Raw genomic sequence first — 13,253 nt, 5'->3', positions numbered from 1 at the left:
GCAGAGGAAGAGTCGTAGCATAGTCTGTGCTGAGCATAGTGGCCAATGTGGGGCTTGATCTCACGACCCTGAGTTTACAATCTGAACCAAAAACCAAGAGTTGGCTGCTCGACCGACTGTGCTACCCAGGCACTCTTGGCTTCTTATTTTAGAGGCTTTCCTCAACTGTTTTGTTATTCCTTGGCTGTCCATTCCTATTCATGACCTTAAGAAGCTAAATGGAAGCTCATTTTTATTTCAAAGACCCACCAGTCTGTATGCAGATTTTCATTTAATTCCTTGGCTCCAAACCCCTATCCTCTTCATGCATCTGATGTTCCTGGATCCAGAACCCTCAGCTTCCATTTTCTTGGAGAAAAAAATCCCCAGTTTCCTAGAGGAGGAAGAGGTAGTTTGTATGATTCAATCACTTCATAAGATTTTCAAATGTTACCTATTTTTTTTAACATTATCTACTTTTAATCTCAAGTCTCATCCTTATCTTTTCAGAGATATTTTGCTACCACATGTTGAGTCTCTGGGGAGGTTGTGTTGGGTAAATTCATTTGCTTGTCCCTGCAGACAATGCAGGGTGTACTTCCTCCATTTGGCTGAATCACTTAACACTCTTCTGTGTGTTTTTTGTTTTTTTCTAAAAAATAGTTGAAATTTTGTATCTATGGTGGTTTCTAATTCTTCCACTCATTTTTGTCACTGGGGTCTAATGCCTCTTTGTATTCCTTTATGGTAATTTTAGTGCTATTTGAAGAGTAAAGGAAATACACGTACTCTCAAACCCCATGTTTGATAAAAATTTTCATACTAATTTTAGACATTGTGGATAAAATCATTAAGAATATTTACTAAACTGGTGGAGACCACAAAACTCACTAGGATAAATAGTATCTTTGTTAACAGAATCAGGATTCAATGATTTCTAAAGTACAGTAGTATCAGGAAGAAACTCCTAAGGGATAAGTTAAAAAATCTTTCATTTAAAAAAAATCTTTCATTTAGATTAAGCAATTACCATTTACATAAATACAAAGCAGGAAACCTAGTTTCACAAAAACTTAGTTTCAGTTTATTATGAGTCATTTATGTGACTTGTTATATAACAAATTTTAAAAGAAAAACTATAATCTTAGGATACATTAATGGGAAGCATAAAGACTAGATCAAGCGAGAAAACTACCCTACTGTATATATTAAATGGTTGTCAAGAACTTTAATGTCACAGTTGAGAAAGAAAACTGACTAAATACCATTTAGAATTTGGATTCTAGGATATTGAGAGGTTCCAAACTAAGTCTTAGGGAAAATGGTAACAATAAGAGGAATATTCAAAGTCTTGAATGGAAGAACATTAGTTGCTATCGAATATCTGAAGAATTGTCCTTCAGAATCAAGTAGTTCTATTATTACTCCAGATAGCCAGCCTAGAAGAATGAAGGCAGTTTGTATTAAGACAAACATGAGGACACCTGGGTGGCTCAGTGGTTGAGCATCTGCCTTTGGCTCAGGTCGTGGTCCTGGGATCGAGTCCCCATGGGGAGCCTGCTTCTCCCTCTGTGTCTCTGCCTCTCTGTGTCTCTCATGAATAAATAAATAAAAATCTTTTAAAAAGACAAATATGGTTTAAGTGGCACCAGGGTGGCTCAGTCACTTAAGCATCAGACTTGATTTCAGCTCAGATCATGATCTCAGGGTCCTGAGATTGAGCCCCCTACCCTTACCCCACTGGGCTCTGCCCTTAGCACCAGAGTCTGCTTAAAATTCTCCCCCTCTCTCATCCCCTTCCCCATGCATGCATGTGTGCTCATATACATGTGCTCTCTCAAAATAAATGAGGAAGGAAGGAAGAAGGAAAGAAGGAAAGAAAGAAAAAAAAATTCTCTAGGACAGAACATTAGGGGCACAAAACAAACCTCAATAAATTCAGTAAGATACACATTACTAAGTATCTTCCTTGATCACAATGGTATTCCGGCATGTGTTTTCCAACACCATCAAGCAAATCCCCAATCCTAAACTGACACTAACTGGGTATCCTACAAATTTAACTCAATTCTGACACTACCAGGAGACCATATCATATCCTACAGGTTGAGGGATTAGTCCCACAAGAATCCCCACTTGAGATGCCAACTGCAAACCTAGGCTATTACCTGTGCTTTAGACCAACTAGCTATAAATTGGTAGTTTGCATGATCCCCTCCTCAGGTTCAATTTATTTGCTCAATAGGCTCACAGAACCCAGAGAAACATTAGCTTGCATTTGCCAATTTATTATAAGGATACAGATGAACAGTCAGATGAAAAGGTACATAGGATGGGGTCCAAAAGGGTTCTGAGCACAGGAGCTACCCTCCCCATAAAAAATGGGGTGTGCCACCCTCCTTGTATTTGATGCCATCAACATGGAAGATTTCTGAACCTCATCATTTTGAGTTTTATGGAGGCTTCATTACATAGGTATGACTGCTTAAATTACTGGCCATCCGTGAGTGATTCAACTTCCAGCCCCTCGACCCTCCTCCCCATAGGTGGGGTTAGGGGAGTAGAGGAATGGGACTGAAAGTTCCAACCCTCTAGTCATGGTTGGTTTCCTTGGCAACCAGCCTACATCCTTAGAGGCTCACTAGAGGCTTTCCGAAAGTCACTTTATTAACACAAATTCAGGTGTGGTTGAAAGGGGTTTGTTATGAGTAACAAGATGCCATTTTATGTTTATGGCTCTAAACTGAGGACAAAAGATCAAATACTATAACAAAAGAAATCTCTCTCTCTCTCTTTTTTTAAGATTTTATTTATTTACTTGACAGAGAGTGAGAACACAGTAGGGGGAACAGCAGAGGGAGAGGGAAAAGCATGCTCCCCACTGAGCAAAAAGCCCAATGTGGGGCTTGATCCCAAGATCCTGGGATCATGACCTGAGCTGAAGGCAGAACCTTAACAGACTCAGCCACCCAGGCACCCAACAAAGGAAGTTTCCATTGTTCTTATCATTTAGGAAATTCCAAGTTTTGGGAGTTGTGAGCTGAGAACTGTGGACAAAGACCAAAATACTTATTAATAAATAAGTAATCACACAGAGAGAGGCAGAGACATAGAAGGAAAAGCAGGCTCCCCATGGGGAGCCTGATGCAGGACTCAATCCCAGGATTCCAGGATCATGACCTGAGCCAAATGCAGATGCTCAACCACTGAGCCACCCAGGCACCCTTCAAATAAAAAAAATTATAAATGAAAAGGAAACATTACAAATGATACCAAAGATATACAAAGTATCATGAGACTACTATGAATTATACCTTGACAACCTGGACTACCTAAAAGAAATGAGTAAATTCCTAGAAAGGTAACAACCTACTGCTAAAGTAATTAAACAAGGCTCTAATGCTTTGGTATGGAAATTACAATCTGGGGAGCCTCTCTAGGCAAACCAAACTTTAAGCAGGGAGTCAAAGCACTGGAATCTGAAAAAAAAAAATCAAAATACAAGAACGATCTCAAATAAGGCAACCATTTAAAAGACAGCCAATTAGGGATTCCCTGGGTGGCTCAGTGGTTTAGCACTCGCCTTAGGACCAAGGCGTGATCCTGGAGTCCCAGAATCAAGTCCTGCATCAGGCTCCCAGCATGGAGCCTGCTTCTCCCTCTGCTTGTGTCTCTGCCTCTCTCTCTGTCTCTCATGAATAAATAAATAAAATCTTAAAAAAAAAAGATAGCCAATCAAGTAATTTATTTACTTTTCTTCTACATCTTATCTACAAAAACCTTGCTGCTAGTCTTGTGGGTGGAGTACTCCTAAAATATCATCTGGGTTGGCACTCTGTGATTTGAGTCAGTTTGCTCAAATAAACTACTTAAAATTTTAATGTGCATCAGTTTTTTTTTTTTACCATTTCCACGACTGAATCATAAAAAAGTAGAAAATCTGAACATACCAGTAACTAGTAAGGAGACTGAATTGGTAACTGAAAACCTCCTCCAAAATAAAAGCCCCAAACCAGATGGTTTCACTGGTAAATTCCAGGAAGCATTTTTTTTTTTAAGATTTTTATTTATTGGGCAGCCCCGGTGGCACAGCAGTTTAGTGCCGCCTGCAGCCCAGGGCATGATCCTGGAGACCCTGGATCGAGTCCTGCTTCGGGACGGTTTTATTTATTTATTCATAGAGACAGAGACAGAGACAGAGACAGAGAGAGAGAGAGAGAGAGAGAGAGAGAGAGGCAGAGACACAGGCAGAGGAAGAAGCAGGCTCCATGCAGGGAGCCCGACACGGGACTCAATCCCAGTACTCCAGGATCGAGCCCTGGACCAAAGGTGGGCGCCAAATCACTGAGCCACCCAGGGATCCCTCCAGGAAGCATTTAAAGAATTAATGCAAATCATTCTCAAACTCTTCCCAAAAAACTAAAGAGGAGAAAACACTCCCAAAACTATTTCATGAAGCCTATATTATCCAGTTACCAAAGCCAGATATGCAAACTACAAGAAAACTATAGGCCAATAACCCTGATGAGTAGATACAAAAATTCAACAAAATAATTGCAAACCAAATTCAATAGCACACTAAAAGAATCATATACCATAATCAAGTAGGATTTATCCCTGGGATGCAATGATAATTCAACATACCAGTCACTGTGATATACCACATTAATATGCCACATTAATAGAATGAAAGATAAAATTACAAGTTGTCTGGGTGGCTCAGTCGGTTAGGTAGATAACTCTTGATTTTGGCTCAGCTCATGGTCTCAAGGTCCTGGGATCAAGCCATGTGCCAGGCTCCGTACTCAGCAGGGAGTTGGCCTGAGGATTCTCTCTGCCCCTCCCCCTAGTTGCTCACTCTCTCTCTCTCTCTACAATAAATAAATCTTTTTAAAAAAGATAAAAATATGATTAGCCTCAACAAATATAGAAAAAACACTGGACAAAATTCAACATCCTTTCATAATAAAAACTCAACAAATCAGATATAGACAGAATATGCTTCAACACAATGAAGAACACATATGACAAGCCCACAGCTAATACCACAATCAATAATGAATAGTTGAAAGGTTTTCCTCTAAAATAAAAAGACAAGGGCCTCCACTCTCACCACTCCTATTCTGCATAGTACTACAAGTCCTAACCAGAGTAACTAAGCAAGAAAAAGAAATAAAAGACATACAAAACAAAAGGAAGTAAAAGTGTCTCTGCAGATGACATGATCTTACATATAGAAAATCTTAAAAACTCCAATGTAACCCTAACCCTGTTAGAACTAAATAAACAAATTCACTGAAGCTGTAGTTACAAAATCAACATACAAAAATCAATTGCATTTCTATACACTAACAAAGTAGCTGAAAAATAATCCCATTTACAACATCAAAAATAATACTTAGCAATAAATTTAACCACAGAGGTGAAAGATCTGTAGGCTAAAAACTAAAAGACACTGATGAAAAAAAATGAAGAACACAAATAGAAAGAAAACCCATGTTCATGAATTGTAAGAATTTCAGAGTTAAAATGTCCATACTACCCAAAGTGATCTATAGATTGAATACGATCCCTATCAAAATTCCAATGGCATTCGTTCACAGAAATAGAAAAAATAATCCTAAAATATATATGGAACTACAAATGATTCCAAATAGCCAAAGCAATCTTGAGAAAGAACAAAGCTAGAGTCATCACCTTTCCTGATTTGAAACCATATTACTAAGTTAAGTAATCAAAACAGTATGGCACTGGCATAAAATCAGACACATATACCAATGGAACAGAATCAAGTGCCTAGAAATAAACATGCATATATGATGTTCAACTAATACTTGAAAAGGACTCAAGGATATGTGAAGGGGGATAAGATAGTCTCTTTAATAAATGGTGTTAGGGAAACTGGATATTCACATGCAAAAAATGAAGCTGGACCTCTAACTTACAATGCTGGGAAAAATTAACTCAAAATAGATTAAAGACTGAAACAAATAATACCCAAAACTACAAAACTCCAACAAGAAAATATAGTCAAGATGCTCCTTAATATTGGTCTTGGCAATGATTTTTTGGATAGGACACCAAAAGCATAAGCAAGGAAGGTAAAAATTAACACATGGGGCTCATCAGGGTACCTGGGTGGCTTAGTTAAGTTTGACTCTTGATTTCCACTCTGGTCATGATCTCAGGGTTGTGAGCCTCGCACTGGGTCCCAGGCTGGGTGTGGAATCTGCTTAAGTTTCTCTCTTTCAAAAAAAAAAAAAATTCTCTCTTTTCCCTCTCCCTCTGCGACACATCTCCCTCCCCGCCCCTGCTCAGGTACACATGCTCTCTCTCTCTCAAAATCAAAACAAAGGAAAAACAAAAATAGGTGGGACTACATCAAACTAAAAAGCTTCCAGGGGCACCTGGCTGGCTCAGTCAGTAGAGCATACAACTCTTGATCTCAGGGTCATGAGTTCAAGCCCTACATTAGGCATAAAGCTTACTTATTAAAAAAAAAAAAAACTTTTTAAAATAAAAAAAGCTTCTATACTGCAAAGGAATGATCAGCAAAATGAAAAGGCAACCTACAGAACAAGAAAAATTTTTGCAAACTATTTATCTGATAAAGGGTAATAACCAAAATATAAGGAACTCACACAATAGCAAAAAACACATACTTTAAAAATGGGCACAGGGGGGATCCCTGGGTGGCTCAGCAGTTCGGCGCCTGCCTTTGGCCGCGATCCTGGAGTCCTGGGATTGAGTCCCACGTCGGGCTCTCGGCATGGGGCCTGCTTCTCCCTCTGCCTGCGTCTCTGCCTCTCTCTCTCTCTCTATCAATCAATCAATCAATCTTTAAAAAAAATAAAATAAAAATGGGCACAGGACCCTAACAGACATTTTTCCAAAGAAGGTATATAAATGACCAACAGGTGTATGAAAAGGTGTTCAACATCACTAATTGTTCAGGAAATGCAAATTAAAACTACAATGAGGGACTCCTGGGTGGCTCAGCGAGCGGTTGAGCAGCTGCCTTTGGCTCAGGGCATGATCCCAGAGTTCCGGGACCGAGTCCCACATCGGGCTCCCCACATGGAGCCTGCTTCTCTCCTCTGCCTCTCTCTCTGTATCTCTCATGAATAATAAACAAAATCTTAGAAAAAAAAAAAACTACAATGATATAACCCTCACATCTGTTAGAATGGCTATTATTAAAAAGACATGAGATAGTAAGGTCTGGAGAGGATGTGGAGAAAAGGAAATCCTTGTGTACTCTTGGTAAGAATGTAAATTGGTGCAGCCACTAACAGTATGAAAAAACAGTATGGAGGTTTCTCAAAAACTTAAAAATGGAACCACCATAGCAATCCTACTTCTGGGTACACACACAGAGAAATATTATTTAACCATAAAAAAGAAGGAAATCCTGTCTCTTATAACAAAATGGATCAGTGCATTTTTCTAAGTAAAATGAGTCAGAGAAAGATAAATACTGTATAATCTCATTTAAATGTGGTGGTTGTCAGAGTCTTGAGGGGTGGGGGAAATTGGTGAAGGTGATCAAAGGGTACAAACTTCCAGCTACAAGATGAGTAAGTTCTGCAAATCTAATGTACAGCATAGGGATCCCTGGGTGGCGCAGCGGTTTAGCACCTGCCTTTGGCCTGGGGCGCGATACTGGAGACCTGGGATCGAATCCCACGTCAGGCTCCCGGTGCATGGAGCCTGCTTCTCTCTCTGCCTGTGTCTCTGCCTCTCTCTCTCTCTGTGTGTGACTATCATAAATAAATAAAAAAATTAAGAAAAAATAATGTACAGCATAGTGACCACAGTTAATATTACAGTACTGCATACTTGTAAAAGTTGAGAGAGTACATCTTTTTTTAAAAAAAGATTTTTTTTTTTTTAAATTTTATTTATTTAGGACAGTCACACAGATAGAGAGAGAGAGAGGCAGAGACACAAGCAGAGGGAGAAGCAGGCTCCATGCACCGGGAGCCCGACGTGGGATTCGATCCCAGGTCTCCAGAATCGCGCCCTGGACCAAAGGCGGGCGCCAAACCGCTGCGCCACCCAGGGATCCCTAAAAAAAGATTTTATTTATTCATGAGAGACATAGAGAGGCAGAGACAGGGCAGCCCCGGTGGCGCAGCAGTTTAGCGCGGCCTGCAGCCCAGGGTGTGATCCTGGAGACCCTGGATCGAGTCCCACGTCAGGCTCTCTTCATGGAGCCTGCTTCTCCCTCTGCCTGTGTCTCTGCCTCTCTCTCTCTCTCTGCATCTCTATGAATAAATAAATAATCTTTTTTTTTAATTTTTATTTATTTACGATAGTCACACAGAGAGAGAGAGAGAGGCAGAGACACAGGCAGAGGGAGAAGCAGGCTCCACGCACCGGGAGCCCGACGTGGGATTCGATCCCAGGTCTCCAGGATCGCGACCTGGGCCAAAGGCAGGCGCCAAACCGCTGCGCCACCCAGGGATCCCAAATAAATAATCTTTAAAAAAAAAAAAGAGAGAGAGGCAGAGACATAGGCCGAGGGGGAAGCAGGCTCCTCGCAGAGAGCCTGATGCAGGACTTGATCCCCAGACCCGGGATCACACCCCCAGCTGAAGGCAGACCCTCAACCGCTGAGCCACCCAGGTGTCCCAAGAGAGTAGATCTTAAATGTTTTCACCACACACAAAAATTAACTCTGTGACAGATGTGTAAACTAACCTTATTGTGGTAATCATTTTGCAAAATATACATATACCAATCATCACGTTGTAAGCCTGAAACTTACACGTTTATATGTTAATTGTATCTCAATAAAGCTGTTTTTTTTTAAAAAATAAAGAAACCAAAAAGAGAACCAACAGAAATAAAGAAATGTAATTTACCTAAGGATTATAGAATGTACTAAGATAGGTTTACATTTACAGTTATTTTTCTTAAGCAAAGAAAATTTTAAATCAATACAGACTGAGGGAAAAAACAGGCCAGGCATTACTGTATGTATGATCAAAGTAGGACTTAACCTACATCATAAGCATGATAACTGTTCTTTGGCAGTATGCTTGATCCTATCTCCCCAAACCAGTGGCAATTCTAACGCAAAATGAAAAAAGTTAGGACAATGAGATTTTTCACAAATCTACATGTATTGTTAAAGGCTGGGATTATATCCTTCATATTTGGTGTAAATTAATCTGTATTTTATTTTTCAAATTAAAAAAATTTTTTTAAGATTTTATTTATTCATGAGAAACACAGAGAGAGAGAGAGAGGCAGAGACACAGGCAGAGAGAGAAGCAGGCTCCATGCAGGGAGCCCAACGTGGACTAGATCCCGGGACTCCAGGACCATGCCCTGGGCCAAAGGCAGATGCTCAACTGCTGAGCCATCCAGGGATCCCCTGTACTTTATTTTAAAATATCAATGGTATATGATATGTTTAAAAAAATAATATTGGCAACCTTTTATTAGAGCCTTCTCTAATTTTTTTTTCCATTTTAGGGGCGCTTGGCTGGCTTAGTCAGCAGAATACGGGACTCTTGATCTCAGAGTTGAGAGTTCAAGCCCCGCATTGGGCATGGAGCCTACTTTAAAACATTTTTTTTCCATTTTACTAATCCAAGGCTTTTGTAGATCTCCTATAACTTTTGTTCTATGGGGCCGTTCTTTTTTAAGATTTTATTTACTTAACAGAGAGCAGAAGCACGGGAAGTGGCAGGCAGAGGGAGAGAGGGAAACAGGCTCCTCTGCTGAGCAGAGAACCCGATTCAGGGCTGGATCCCAGGACCCTAGACAGAAGCTTAACCTTAACCAACTGAGCCACCCAGGTGTCTATGGGGCAGTTCTATAAATAATTTGGTCATGAAGGACTTCATGCAGTGTCTGTCATCAACCATAAAGAATGAACAAAAACAGGCTTATAGATTTTTTAAAAAATCAACACTGGTAGGTACGAGCCTGTTGATACATAAGCAAAATTATTAAATTCAGCTACCTTTGCTTTTCAGGCCATTCTCTTAATAGGAGGAAGATTCTCTAATCTTTTACCTAGGTGACAGAATTCAGGAAATAGGTGAAGGAAGGAGACTTGGAACTTCCAAGATTCAGTGTGGTAGATAAGCCCCAACGTCCTCTGGGCTTGGGGTCCTAGGTCCTGAAGTTCTCAAATTCAATTCATCCAAATAATCTCCTGACTTCTATAAGGTTGATCACAGTTGCCCAACTGCTAAGGATTAAGGAAAGAAATACTGGGAGGAGTGTAGGGAGCAGGGAGGAATCCATCTTCCATTACAGACTTTCAGACAACCCCCCTGTTCTCAACCTCCATCTGCGGTATATAGTACTTCCATGCTCTGAGTTTCTCAGGGAGGCATCCTGCAGACAAATCATGATATGCCTCTTGTTAGTATTCTCCTCTATAGGCATTTGAGTTTGACCTTCCTCTCCTCTGCTAAGTTACTATTTCATTCCGCTTTTCGTCCTCTTGGACAAGCAGGATTACAGACATCTTATAGTTTCAAATACAGAAGTTTATACATTCCTGTTTTTATGGGATTTTTCAAAAGAGCCTGGAAATAATTTTACTCTGCTGTCTTTTTTTTTTTTTAAGATTTTATTTATTTATTCATGAGAGACACACAGACAGAAAGGTTAGGCAGAGGGAGAAGCAGGCTCCCTGAGGGGAGCCCGATGCGGGATCCGAGGACCCAGGGATCACAACCCTGAGCCGAAGGCAGATGCTCAACCATTGAGCCACCAAGGCACCCCTCTGCTGTCTTAAAACCAGAAAGAGGTGATATTTGTAATCTTTCAAGTCAAATAACCTTGAAAAAGAGCCAACTACTGTTCAAGGGCTTAATGTTTATGCTTGATAATCAACTCCCAAAGGGTAACACAATTGAAATCAAGAACTCAAATGCTTAAATTAGACTACTACTTGTTTTTAAAGAGAGCCTATATTTTCTCATCTCTATGGCTTTTCATCTTCTACTTAGAAGTCTATCAATTTAATGCTCTGCTCCAGCAGTGCCTAGGTGGCAAAGCTGGTTGGGCATCTGCCTTCAGCTCAGGTCACAATCTCAGGTCCTGGGATCGAACCCCACATTGGGTTCCCTGATCCGTAGGGAGTCTGCTTCTCCCTCTCCCTTGCCCCTCCTCCTGCTCCTTCTTTCACTCATTCTCGCTCAAATGAATACATAAAATCTCAAAAAATTCTCTCTCCCTTTTCTTTGCCACTCCATTGCTGGTGAGCTCTCTCTAAAATAAATAAATAGGAGCACCTGCGTCAGTTAAGCCTCTGTTTTTGGCTCAGGTCATGATCTCAGGGTCCTGGGATGGAGCCCCACATTGGAATCTCTGCTAAATGGGAAGTCTGCTTCTCTGTCTCTCTTTGACCCTCCTCCCAGCTTGTGCTCTGTCTCAAATAAATAAAATTTTTTAAAATAAAAAAAAATAATAAATAAACCTATCTTTTAAAAAAATGCTCTGTTCCAATTTCATATCCTTCATGAAAGCTTCTCTGATCCTCTGTTATGGAGGAAGGTCTCTCACTTCAGGTTTCCATAAGGAAGAACTTATTCCTTTTTTTTTAAGGTTTTTTTATTCATTTATTCATGAGAGACAGACAGGCAGAGACACAGGCAGAAGGAGAAGCAGGCCCCCTGCAGGGAGGGGGGGTGGACAAGGAGGGGGCTTGACCCAGTGACTCTGGGATCATGCCCTGAGCCAAAGGCAGATGCCCAACCACTGAGCCACTCAGGTGCCTCAGGAAGAATTTTTTTCTAAACCCACACCTGGCTTCTCTGTACTTCTTGACAGATGCAGATGGAATAACTTATCTGAACCTACCTGATTAGCTAATCTTAGAAGCATGAAGAACAAGGTTGGCTTATCTCTGTGTTTCTACCTTTTCAAGGTCTGGACCAAACATTCTCAACTTCTTTAGGGACAGACTCTCTCCTGTGTAGGAAGGTTTAATCCAGTACAGCACTGCTTGGAACCAGGAAGTCTACCTAAAGAACTTAAATTAAAAGGCAAAATTTGATTAACATACTGAAAGCTGTATCCTTCAACTTGGTCTCTGTTAGTAATACAAGTGATATTTTGGCCCCTATCTGCCGCTCCTGTTTTCTCCACTTGTCTGGAACTTTGGCAAGGATAAGGGGGATGTTTTATTTCAGACTACTTCAGAAATCTCAATATTTCCTAAGTAGATAAGTTCTCTTGCTTTCCTATAATCCATAGCACATTGCTTATTGTAATTATTTTCTTGACCTGTCTGCTTGCTCCTTGGAAGACTGTCTCAAAAGGTCTGTCCTTATTTTGCTAGACTCAAAAGGAATCTAGTGCTAAAGAAACTATCCTACTTTGTATGCAACATTTATAGGCAAATGTTTTAGTCACTGCTGTCTGAGGGACAGATAACAGAGCAAAGAGCAGACTAACCAAAGAGCTAGGGAGGAACGGGCCAGAGAAGGAGATGTCCATAAGGGGGCTGAAAAGCCCCAACAAATTCTTGTGAATCCAAAGGCCCCATGCATGCCCAATGTTGTCCACACGCTCAAGAAAGATCTGAGAAGTCCCTAAGTTGTCACTTCTAGCTGATCTTAAGGGTGTGTAGAAGCAGGAAGTGAAGGCTAAGGCCTAACTGTGAATTATCTGGCTGAGTGCTGAAGGCATGTCCCAACATGTACAAAGAGCCTCTCAGCAAAGACTGAAAATTTCTGGCTGCAGGTGTTAAGGAAATCTCTGTAAAATCATTAGCTGACTACTACACTAATGGAACAGACATTTTGGTGGCTACACACGACAAAGAATGCAGAGTTGACAGAAATTAGTTCAGAAGAGACACTTAACAAACAATACTACAATAAGTAGTACCAACAAACCCTGGAGGGGAGAGAAAGTGATATCTAGAGCTACCACATTTTAAAATTCGAGATGTTCTGTTTTCGGCCGAAAACTAAAAAGCATGCAAAGAAACTATTTATGATAAAGGTTTAGTATCCAAAACTCTTGAGGTGCCTGGGTGGCTTAGTCAGCTAAGCATCCAACTCTTGATCTCAGCTCAGGTCTTTATCTCAGGGTCATGAGTTCAAGCCCTGCACTGGGCTCCACACCAGGTATGGGGAGGAGAGGGGAAGGGAGAGGAGGGGAGGGGAGGGGAATCACAAAATCACTAAGAGATACTACTTCATCCCCACTAGAATGTTATAAATTTAAAAAAAGTGGGGAAATGGAAAAAGGAAAGAATAATTATTAGCAAAGATATGGAGAAATGTGAACCCCTGTAC

General features: G+C 40.6%; 1 protein-coding gene across 4 annotated transcripts in view; it reads right to left on the bottom strand.

The window, feature by feature from the left end:
- Positions 1 to 13,253, bottom strand: part of FBXL20 (F-box and leucine rich repeat protein 20) — a 104,186-nt gene that overhangs the window by 66,370 nt on the left and 24,563 nt on the right. Inside the window, exon 2 of one of the 4 annotated variants that reach the window (XM_055316171.1) lies at positions 250 to 373. The exons of the other annotated variants lie outside the window; for them this stretch is intronic. The gene's annotated coding sequence lies outside the window, so the exon portion shown is untranslated. The remainder of the gene's footprint in view (positions 1 to 249; positions 374 to 13,253) is intronic. 4 annotated transcript variants of the gene reach the window in all.

This window comes from Nyctereutes procyonoides, unplaced genomic scaffold, assembly GCF_905146905.1.
Source record: "Nyctereutes procyonoides isolate TBG_1078 unplaced genomic scaffold, NYPRO_anot_genome, whole genome shotgun sequence".
In the NCBI taxonomy this organism is placed as follows: Eukaryota; Metazoa; Chordata; class Mammalia; order Carnivora; family Canidae; genus Nyctereutes; species Nyctereutes procyonoides.
Note: the sequence above shows the minus strand (reverse complement) of the source record. Positions and strands in the feature narration are given on the sequence as shown.